The sequence below is a fragment of the Ochotona curzoniae genome, unplaced genomic scaffold (genome assembly GCF_017591425.1).
Source record: "Ochotona curzoniae isolate NIBS_2020 unplaced genomic scaffold, NIBS_Ocur_1.0 contig_1274, whole genome shotgun sequence".
In the NCBI taxonomy this organism is placed as follows: domain Eukaryota; kingdom Metazoa; phylum Chordata; class Mammalia; order Lagomorpha; family Ochotonidae; genus Ochotona; species Ochotona curzoniae.
In genome coordinates this window covers 23771016-23783186 of record NW_024465023.1, presented here as the reverse complement: position 1 = coordinate 23783186, position 12171 = coordinate 23771016, and positions in this window count along the sequence as shown.

Here is a 12171-nt window from a genome sequence, read left to right as displayed (position 1 = left end):
TTTTATCGTTACATCAACTTCAGTCATAGTTGTTCTTAGTCCTATACCCACCCTATAAGCACTCAGAAAATTATTACAAACTTTGTCACTATAAATTAGATTTGATTTTTATAAAGTTTCAAATCTATGGAATCATATACAATACAAATCTATGTAAAAATCAGTGGTTATACACAGTGTGCTCAATGATAGTATTCAGAATTCAAATAATACAGTTTTCTTTGGAATATTTTCTAATTCTATGTAATTAATAATTCTAACTCCCCATTTTAAATAGCAAGGTGATTCTGAAGCCCTTATGGAAGTACAGAGAACAAGAATTGGCAGTATACAGTTATGGACTAAAATCTGTAATTGTATAAATATCCACATATAAATATCCATATCCAAAAGCAAGAACTTTTAGACGCCTAAGTCATACAATATGTTATTGGTAAATGTATACAGTGGGCATGGAGGTATCAAGAACATAATAAAAGGCTTAGATTTATACACACACATACCCCATTATGATTGAGTATATGAAAGGTTGATACATATAAAACAATGGAAAACTGGTAGAATAAATGTTACCAGGATAGTTCATTATTCACATAGGATAAATTACATATCACTGTCTTATAACATGTGAGACACATTTCTCACTATACATTAAAATTGATTTCATGTGGATATAAGACTCAACTACAATTAACACCAATATCTTAGAATTCCTGAACATTAGGAAAAGAGCTTATCTGAGTATGAAATTATTTCTCAAAAAAAAATGTGTGATCACTTGAAGTTACACTAATCAGTAAGCTAAGGCTCAAAATTCTAATAAAAGAGGAAGGGTAGACATTTAGCATGGCAGTCAGGATGTGGGTTAAAGCTACTGTATCCCTAAGCAGAGTACCTGGGTCTGATACCCAGCTCAGGTGTCCTGGCTCCAGCTTTGTGCTAATGCAGGTATTGGGAGGCAGTCAGTGGCTCATGTTCTTGGTTTCCTGCCAACTATGTGAGAGACTTGGATTGAGTTTACAGCCCCCAGTTATAATTTGGTTCAGTCCCAGTTTTGGGTAGCTGAGGTGTGAACCAGCATATGGAAACTCTGTGTGTGTGAGTGTGTGTCTGTGTGTGTGTCACTCTTTGTTTCAAGCAAGAAAAAAAAAAAAAGCAGGGAGGAAAAGATGAAGAGAGAAGCTGAGAATAAGTGATTTACAGGAGGTCAGCCTGAAACCATCCTATCCTGAATGCTTTATTTCATCTTTCTTCATAATCCTGATGATTTCTAAATAATCTGTGTCCGTCAATAGAACAGTTAAATTGTGGTGTACTCATATTAACAAAATTGAATATATATGTGTAAAAGCATGTATCAGTGCAAAGGAATGGATTGCATATTATGTATTTATTAATTTTAAAACTGAAAAGCTCAGTGAACAGATAAAATGATAATAAGTAGAAAATTCTGTGATATAATACATTATTTTAGATTACATGTGAATGTACTTAAAATATGTATGATAGGCAGAAAATATGCAATTCTTTAAAGGAGATCCTCTGGAGAATCAGAAGGAAAAGTGTTGAAAATTGAGTATACAAGAAGCTTTTACTCTTTTAAAATTTAATGTGATGTTAGTTGGTAGTTGGTACTATTTCCTGCTATTATGTGTGTCTCAGATTTTCACTAGTAAAAAGAAGAGTAAATAGCAACAGGAAGCGAAGCCATATTGATAATAGTAGATAATCAAATAATTAATAGTAACAGCTTTAATTTCCACATTTTAGAAATGAAGGAGATGGCCTCAATCAGGACAAGTAATTTCTCAGGATCATGTATTTAGTGGATAATCTAGGATTACAAAATGCAGTTCCCAGATCAAAGGTTACAGTTGATTCCTTCACTGTACCCTAAATATACTAAGAAGCTTCCATTCATTAGCTACAAAACATGTAATATTATTAGGTGCCTCGGTTTTTAAGAAAATGTTCCTAGAGATTAAAAATCATATTAAATGCCTGCTCACCTTGCAAAAAGCAGGCTATCAACATAGAAACTCATTTGTTGACATGGAGACTGCTGATTTTTAGGAGTTCAGAAAGCACATAAGATAAATGTGTTGCAAGAAACAATTGGAGAATAAATGTTGCACAGTGTAAGGACAGCCATGGATATATTACAATGAATTTTATTTTAAATTAATTAAATTTACCGGGCACATACCATATTAAATCAACTTAATAACCAAGGTTTTGTGCATTTTTCATATATTTACCTAGAAATTTTGTATCCTGTGAAAAAATAGGGAAGATTAATTTACCAAACACAAAGTTGAAACGATTAAGTCCCTGTGTTGGAAAATATTTTGCTTGAATTCTGTCACTGCTAGACTTGTACACAAAAAAAGAATTGAGGGAAGAAGATTAATTTTCAGGACTTCTAAAAAAATTAAGCTTGGATCTAAGTAACATTGTATTTGAATAAAATAAAGTGGTCTTGGGCCTAGTGGCTAAAGTCCTCACCTTGCATGTAGTGGGATCCATATGGGCGCTGGTTCTAATCCCAGCAGCCCTGCTTCCCATCCAGCTTCCTGCTTGTGGCCTGGGAAAGCAGTCGAGGATGGCCCAAAGCCTTGGGACCCTGCACCCGCCTGGGAGACCTAAAGAAGTTCCTGGCTCCTGGCTTTGGATCGGCACAGCACAGACTGCTGTGGTCACTTGGGGAGTGAATCATCAGACGTAAGATCTTCCTCTCTGTCTCTCCTCCTCTCTGTAAATCTGACTTTCTAATAAAAATAAATAAATCTTAAAAAAAAATAAGGTGGTCTCATCAAGATGTCATAAAATAAAAGAGCAAACCACTCATACACATTCAAAATTTACAATTTGTATTCATTTATTCTTTTCAATTAATTTCAACCTGCATAGTACATAAGGGCCAAGCAAAGCAAACATGATCCTGACTGATGACATTACCATATTCTATCTTTCCTAATATTCCTCTACTATTTATATTCCACCCCTTAAAGTTTCTAAACTAAGTCTGTATGTAAATACATATGAGCTGCATGGAAATGAGTAGTGCTTTTCTTGAAAGTAAATATCAGATAAACAAATTGGGAGGTCATTGTCTTTAGGGGCAATGATAGATGAGACATTCTGAACCATTACTAGAATTCAGTAAGAAATCTAGTTAATTTAGTGATTTTGCTATATATGAGTAGTAGAAACTATAAGGTTTTGTTGCAAAAATTATGTTAGGATTAAACTAGAGAGCTGAAACTTCAGCATGAACTGCAAAAATATCTACGGAACATACTTCTATAGTGCTTTGTAAAGTGATGCATATATACACCTTTCCTCACTTTACAGAATGGGGAGGGCTTGCATTAAAGGCAAAGCAGGGGTGTGAAAGACAGGCTTTATCTGAGAGGTTAGAAATGTTAAATATTCACTCATGAAATTATTTGAAAGACATTTCACATTATCCAAAGAAGGCAACTGATAAGAAGGCATATAATAGATGCACCAAGTTCAATGCTAGGTTTTGGGGGATGGAGTTAAATATCTGCTTGAAAATATGAAAATATGTCCTTCTCTAGTGAAGTCTCTGGATTCATCCCATTGTGATAAAAGCTGCCACAAATGATAATAAAAGAAAACAATCTTGTGTCTTAATTCTACAGAAAATTTTACAACTGCCTAGAGCAAAATAACATATAAAAAAGTGTTTCTCTTTTTAGGCATCAAGCTACATTTCTAGTAAAATATATCTTCTTAACATGTTGACATGAAATTACTCATGCCAAAAATTAAGATGGAAGAGATAACTCATATTACAAATTTGTTTCCTTATAACACCATAATAAATTCATTAAGAGGCACTTATAAAAGCTTTTGCATTATATACATGTATAATTTAATAAGGTATGGTAGATTTCATAAAACATTTTATCACATAAGCATGCTCACAGAACTCTACTTCATTTATTATAAATGATGTTTTTCTATCTGGAATTTAAAAATACATGTACTGATATATGATGCAACTTAATTCAAGTATGAAAAGAAATGTTTTTCAAAAAATGTTTCCTTGTTTAGCTATAAGCATTTTTTAAAAGACTATTTGAAAGTCACAGTTGCAGAAAGAAATGGACAGAGCAATCTTCCATCCACTGATTCAGCCCTATATTGCTACTTCAGAGAGGGCTAGACGGGACCAAAAACAGGAGCCAGGAGCTTCCTCCAGACCTCTCATTTGGATGGTAGGGACTCAAATACTCAGACCAGACCATGTTTTTTGTTTGTTTGTTTGTTTGTTTTGGGTTTTTTTTTTTTTTGCTGCTTTCCTAGGCTATTAACAGGGAAATGGATCAGAAATGGAGTAGCCTGGACGTGAACTGACACCCACAAGGGATGCTGGCACTGCAGATAACAGCTTTATGTGCTATGCCACAATGTCCGTCTCAGTTGCCAGTGTGGAAACTACCCTGCAGTCTGCTGAGAACATAGATTCCATGTTATTCCCATAAATACAGAAGCAGTATCCAGATATTGTGATCACCAAAACATGTCACTTTTTCAATATCCTGAGATTTCTTAGCCTGTGCAATGGCTCTATAAGCTAATCCTCCCACTTCAACCTCCAGGATTTCATATGGCTGCGTTTTTTTGCCCCAGCTGCTCCACTTCCATCCAGTTGCTTGCTGGTGGCCTGAGAAAACAGCACAGGATGACCCAAAGCATTGGGACCATGCACCTGCGTGGGAACCCAGAATAGGCTCCTGGCTCCTGGACCAGCTCAGCTCTGGCCGTTGTGACCACTTGAGGAGTGAACCAGCAGAAGAACGATCTTTAATTTTCTCTAAATCTGCCTTTCCAATAAAAATATGTAAATCTTTATATATATATTAAATTTCTCTCTCCTCTCTCCCATAAACCTGCTAGAAATGAAAACTATGTATGTATTACTTTTCTCCTGAAAAAAAGTGTTTTGGCCTTGTAGCATTTACATTAGTATTCATTCAGGTGCATCTAATTGCAGTGTTAACATGTCCCCTGTCCTCAAGAAGATAAGGTTTTAATATGGAGTCAGTTTAGTCAACCATAGGCCAAAATATGAACTTCTTTACAGACTCATCTGAACATTGCCTACAGAAAGAACTGTGAATGATTTAGTACTAATTAATTGCCAAGGATAATATGAGTCATCAGATTGCCTGCATTTAGTTATAAAATAGTATTAAAGACCATTATTTGTTGGATACTCAGCTGGATGCACACATTAATAAATATAAGAAGCATCTCAATTTTAAAAATAAAGTCATTTGAAATACTAAAATATAAGTACCCAAGTTTACCAAAAGGAAGACTGGAAGCATAGAGAGAAGGCACTTTCTTTTTTTTTTTTTTTTTTTTTAAGGATTTATTTTTATTATTTTTTTTTCATTGGAAAGGCGGGTATACAGAGAGGAGAGACAGAGAGGAAGATCTTCCGTCCGATGATTCACTCCCCAAGTGAGCACAACGGGCCGATACTATGCCGATCCGAACCCAGGAGCCTCTTCCGGGTCTCCCACACGGGTGCAGGTTCCCAAAGCTTTGGGCCGTCCTCGACTGCTTTCCCAGGCCACAGGCAGGGAGCTGGAAGGGAAGCGGGGCTGCCGGGATTAGAACCAGCGCCCATATGGGATCCCGGGGCGTGCAAGGTGAGGACCTTTAACCACTTGCGCCACCGCGCCGGGCCCGAGAAGGCACTTTCAAATTGTTATTGTCATGAAATCTCACATGTACCTGAAATGTTTAAGCTAATAACTTTTTTAAGCAATAATGCATCTTATAAGTTCACATCTACAATAATTTATTATTACGATGTCAGGCAGTAAATTAAAAAGGTTCTGTCAGCGAACTTAAGTTATAAATTGATTAATAGGTAGCAATTGCAGTGAGTTTATCATTTTAACCTTATAATTTGTGTGTTTTTCTGAGATTTATTTAGGCTAAACATTTACAAAATTTATGTAGGGAAGATATTGCAAATGTTAGTAATTTCATAATTTAGATTTCAATATGTTCTTTATTATTTTTAAAAAGATTAATTTTTATTGGAAAGGCAGAGTTTTGGAGACAAGGAGATACAGAAAGAAAGATCTTCCATCCGTTGATTCACTCCCCAAGTAGCTGCAATGACCAAACCCGAGCTAATCCAAAGCCAGGAGCCAGGAGTTTCTTCTGAGTCTCCAATGGTGGGTATAGGGACCCAAGGCTTTCAGTCATTGTCTTCTGCTTTCCCAGGCTACAGACAGGGAGCTGGATGGGAAGTGGAGCAGCCGGTACATAAAGTGGCACCCGTATGAAATCCCGGGTCCTGGCACATTCAAAGCAAGGATTTAGACACTGAGCCATTGTGCCAGGCCCACAATAAATCATTTTCTGATTAAAATCAATATTTTTGGCAGAAAATTATGGAATGTATTGGCAGTCTGCATATGTTAAAAACTTTTCTGTAAAAGAATCAGGAAATCTAAGTGACATTCTATCAATACTAGATAGTAAAGTTTATTTTGTTTTGCTCATAAAATCTAACATTTATTTTATTGTCCCATTTGGTTACATGACCCTAAATGGTAATATCATTGGAAGACATTGTTTTGATTTTTTGTTTTTATTAAGCTCATTTTTCTTTACTAGTAGAGATGTTTTTAATTTTAACTTTTACTGATATATAACCATACACATTTATATGTGATCTGAATCTTTAAGTATCTATAATTGAATCGTATCATGTAAATCACAGTATGTCCCTCCTTCCCATGTTATAATTGTTGTCATTCCCTCAATTTGTGGTATTAACATCTCTGATTCTAAAAGAAGTAGTATATTTTGTACATAATGTCTACATTAAAAGTGAATATGGAAAAATGTTTAAAATTTATAGAATAAAAAAATTTTTAAAAAGACTGGGACCTGTTTCAAGGGGATGTGTAATCACGATCTTAAGAACACGGTTAGTAAATTCCACTTTGTGCAGGTTGTAAAGAATGCAAAATACCTGTGCTTTCACCGTGTAACAAGTTTGTCCAGAAAAATGAAACTCATATCAAAGAACAGTGAAGTCACCAAAAATCTAAATAAGCTAATTGAGAGGAGCCCTTCATTAGATAACAGTGAGCTATATGAAGACATCGCTGGGTTTTCTTGTTAAGGTAGTGGTCAAGGTGTTTGCAGATAAGGCAAAATGAAGTCTGATACACAAGTGCAAAGACATTTCATTTAGACTAACTATTCTCCCTACTCCGATTTTTCTGGGAAAGGCACCGCAGACGCAGAATTGCAGTGTTTTGCAATCTTGTGGTACCAGGATGTATCATTTCATAAAATGTTGAATCAAGTCTCAATTGTCTGATGTCTCCAACACTAATAAGAAACTAGCATACATGTTTTGTCTCAATCTCTGGCATTTGATTTAACATCTGTACTCATTCCACAATCCAATTTTAATGTATCTGTTCACTGTGTGCACTTTCTACAATTTTCTCCATCTTATAAACTGACCCCCAATATTATTCATCTGTCTAGGATTACCAATCATCTGAGCTCAAAGATTTTCTGTCTTTCTCTCAAGTTGTCAGTCATCACTTTGATCCTTTCTCAGACAAGCCCCCCTTACACACTCATCGAGCAGCCCTTTGCTCACTGAAACTGCCTAACAAAACTCAAACCATAACTAGGTATAATTCTTTGTATATTCCATGTCTGCACCTAAACAGCTAAATCTTAATGAAAAAAGCATATAAAAGTGCTACCAGGATCTCACTTTAAATGCATGAGTCCTAACACATGCATCCATAGTTCCCTAATACATTTGTTCTCCCACTTTCTTAGATGATTTTTTCATATCTCCTTGTCTCTTCCAAAAAGTGTTGCTAATTCCTGTTCTCCATTTACTGTTATTTTGTCTTAGTTTTTAAAATTTATTTTTATATGTTTGAAAGGCAGAGAGTAAAAAAATGCAAAAGACAGAAAAATCTCTTATCCACTGGCTCACACCCTAAAGACCCACAACAGCCAGGGTGGGCCAAGCTTAAGTGAGGAGCCAGGAACCCCTAAGGGTAGCAGAGATCAAACTACTTGAGCCATCAACCTGTTGCCTCCCTGGGTATACATCAGTAGGAAGCTGAAATTGAAAGTGGAACAGGGACTTGAAATCAGCCATTATGATACAACCTTAACCCCACTGCAACCAAAGACTTGCTCCTTCTTTTAGTTACTTTTATTTCCTATTGAAATGAGATATATTTCCAATAAAAATAAATATTTTTTAAAAATCAAGTGAGATATAATGAATAACAGATTCCATTTTTAACACTGCTTTTATCAGGATATCTTCATCTGTAACTATCTCCCTTCTATTGCTCTGAGAGAACAATTACTGATCCTATTCAAACCTAACTCTTTTCTTTTTCTCAGCACATCTGCATTTGTTATACCATTTTTTGGTGGATATGGTGTCATGCATTTGATGCAATCATGATAGTCAAATGTATTAATGAATTCCTTAAAGATAAAAACAATTAGGAGTGTGTATTTGAGCACACTGCTTTTGGAATGCCTATTTCACTTCCAAATGGAAGTATCAAGTAGAGAGTTTGAGATCTATGCTGGATTATAAATTTGGCAATCATCAACTATATCAATGATATTTGATGCCATGTAGCTTTATTGTGATCAATGAAAGATTAATTAATTAATTTTTTTTAAAAGCAGAGAGACAGCAGGAAAAAAGGCAAACTAATCTCCCATCTGTTAGTTCACTGCATAAACATAAGCCACCATCAGGACTGGACCAGGCTGAAGCTAAGAGCCAGAAATTCAATCCAAGTTTCCCATGTGGGTGACAGGAAAGCAGATACTTTGCCCCCATAGCTAGTTCCCAGAGTACGTTCTGACACAGGATACAGGTATCTCATACCTATCTCTCCAGCTGGATTTTAGAAGGTGTTTTTCAGGGATAAAAGTGCTTGCTCTCCATGTCTCTGGAAAGAATATTCAGTTACTCCTGAAGCCTTTTAGACTTAGAGTTAACATAATCACTTTGACTTTCACACATGTGAGAAATTATTTCAGTGTTGACTACACCTAAGGATTTGTTACAAATAAGATAATTTTTTCAATGATTTAGACTGGTAGAAGAAATTCTGTTCTCATTTTGTAGCCAATATAGGAAAAAGAAAAGTAATATGGAGCATTCATATGAACTGAATTAAAATTTCCAATTCTTCAATTTTGATTTATTCCTAACTGTACAGTACTGATGATTTTCCTTGCAGTATTTGTAGATTTCTTTGGAGCATCAGTTTAACTAAGTAGCCATTTATAAAAAAAAGATTATGTAAAATGTGACAAATTTAAATCAGGCCAAATGTTAAAGCTGGGTAAAAAGTCCAAAATAAATAGAAAAAAAATGTCTAGAAAGCATTGTAGCATGATTGACTTAGTAATGGAAACAAGGAAACTATGGAAAGCAAAACAGCTATAAAAGTAATGAATGTTCTGCTGAAAACATAAGGTATTTCTTGTACCATGGAAACAAGCTGACTCTCAATGAGAATGAAGCACATTCCACTTTAGCCTGATGAACAATAGAATTCTTTCTGCAGTACACAACTACCACACAATATCATTGTGGTAAATAGTTGAGCAAAATCTAGGAAAGTATTAAATGTTGTTATGAATGACACTTAGAGACATACCAAGTAGGTCACAAAGTTTAAAGGGCTCTCAACCCACTAGCAATGGGATATAAAGAAGAATTTGTGCGAAGGTCAGAAAATAGTTTTATCTCCTCTGCCATCACTGTATATTAATCATGTATTATGGCATGTTTATGTAGCTCTTTCTCACAGCTGATGTTTAAGGGAATCCATTCTAAAGAAGAAATACCAGCTTATTGGTTTCAAAATATAAATATTTCTAGATAAATGATTAATTATGCTCTTGATGATTGCATTAATACTACAAATGTGATGAAGGGCAAAAGAAGCACCTTCTATTTTAAAATAAAGAAGTGGAATAATTTTGGTTTTCTGAGAATTAGGTAAAGTAGAAACTGGAGAACAACATTAAACATTGACTGAAAAAAAAAAAAGCTCCTTCTAATACATAGCAAATTTCAATCATAAGATACCTTAAAAAAGGGAACATTGAATCTGACACATAACCACATGAGTTTCTAATCTGTAAGGTTAAAGGTTTTTAACACTCAGTGCTTAAATTTGCTCTGCCTGCCCACTGAGACATGTGAAGGAATTATCTTAACAATAATATGAATAAAATCCAAAGCTCAATTAACACAAAATTCAAATCCAGAGTCATCCAAAAAAATAAATTACACAGTAATAAATAGGGATAAAATGAGTTGATGAAATAACATGAATATTTCTCAGAAATGTAATGTCAAACTGAAGATCACTTATGATAGTAACTTTGCAAAGATGAAATACAAAATTAATCCTAAGTATTTAGGAATAGTTATATACTTGTTTAACATTATGTAGGAAAGTGGGTTGGTGGTGTAAATTATGTGAAAGTGGTTATTTTTTTTATGAAGGAAGATGATTGTAACCAGAAGGTAACAGCAGGGAAACCTCTGGTGCTGCAGCATGAAAGTTTTGTTCTATATCAGAACTTAAAAATCATTGATTTTATAGTTTTTTGACTGACTTGTACATCTTGTACATTTCTGTGCTCAGTATGCGTATTTGTGTAACTCAAAATGTTAAAACAAAATAAATGGGTAAGAGATTACATGAAAGCTGAAGAACATGGTGGAGAAAAACTGTTAACACTAAGTAAAATTTATACTTTTTTTCATATGTCTAGGTTATAGCAGACAAAGAAAGATGCTTCAAAACTTGAGTTGTGTAACAGATAGCTATCTCAGCATTTTATAAGTTATGGCTTCAGACTAGCTGAATTAGCATGAACAAAAACATTACACTTACAGATAGCAGAACAAAACCAAATAGATTTAGAGCAAGAATATCTGGAGCATATCTTGAAAATACTGTCTTCAAAATGATCAGTTTAAGTATAAGGAAACTGCCTAGAAATGATAAAACAAAAGCAAAATTGCATAGTTTTTGGTCCAGACTGTCCTGAAGAAAAATGAATACATTTATCAAGAAATAATCTGTCACTAGCAAAATCTATTGTAATCTAAAAAATTGCCTCTGGAGTATATGAAAATCTAACTGCTCTGATTATATTGATGAGTTGGTTAACTGAATAATGAATGGATCTATCAGCTTGTGACAAAAAAAAAATCAACCAGGGGAGTTTCTTTTGTTTGTTTCTTTTTAAAGATATATTTATGTGTATTTGAAATGCAGAGTTACAGAAAGAAACAGAGAGCTTCTTTCCAGCAGCTCATTTCCCATATCTGATTTTTTTTCTTTCGCTTAGATCTTTCCCTGATCTGAAACTAAGAACTTCCTCTGGGTCTCCCACATGGAAGCAGCGCCCCAAGGATTTGGGTTATCTTCTACTGCGTTAGCAGGGAGCTGTATCAGAGGTGGAGTATGTAGAACTGGAACTGGCACCTTTGTGGGTTGCTGGCGCAACATGCAGAGGCTTAACCTACAACGCCAAGGTGCCAGTCTCAAGGAAAGTTCATTGTTCTTTGGAAAACCTTATGAGTCAGTAGTTACAGGTTAGAATGCTCTGGAAAAAGAAACCAGGGTATTTGTTCGTTTTTCCAAAGCATTCTTCACAAAAATTGATTGTAAGCAATTACCCCATTTTTACCATTCTCCTTAGTCTTGAAGTCACATCTTCATTCACTCATGAAAATATTTTTAGAATATAGGGATATAGGCAAACTGCAGATAAGATATGGCATTTCTTCTCTAATTTTGCATTGACAGAGTTTAAAAAGTTGAACCAATTTACGACATAGTGTCAACCCATTTAATATGTATGAATTATTTACTCTCCTCTCTCCACCCTTAAAACAAGCCATCCCTCTCTGCTTGTTAAATAAACAAATTTTGGAACTTGAAAGAATAATTATTATTTCTTAAAATCCCATCTCTTATGGGACCAACATTGTGGCACGATGCGTTTAGCCACTACTAGTTAAAATGCTGGCAACTCACATTGGAGTGCCAGTTGGAATCCCAGGTGCATTCC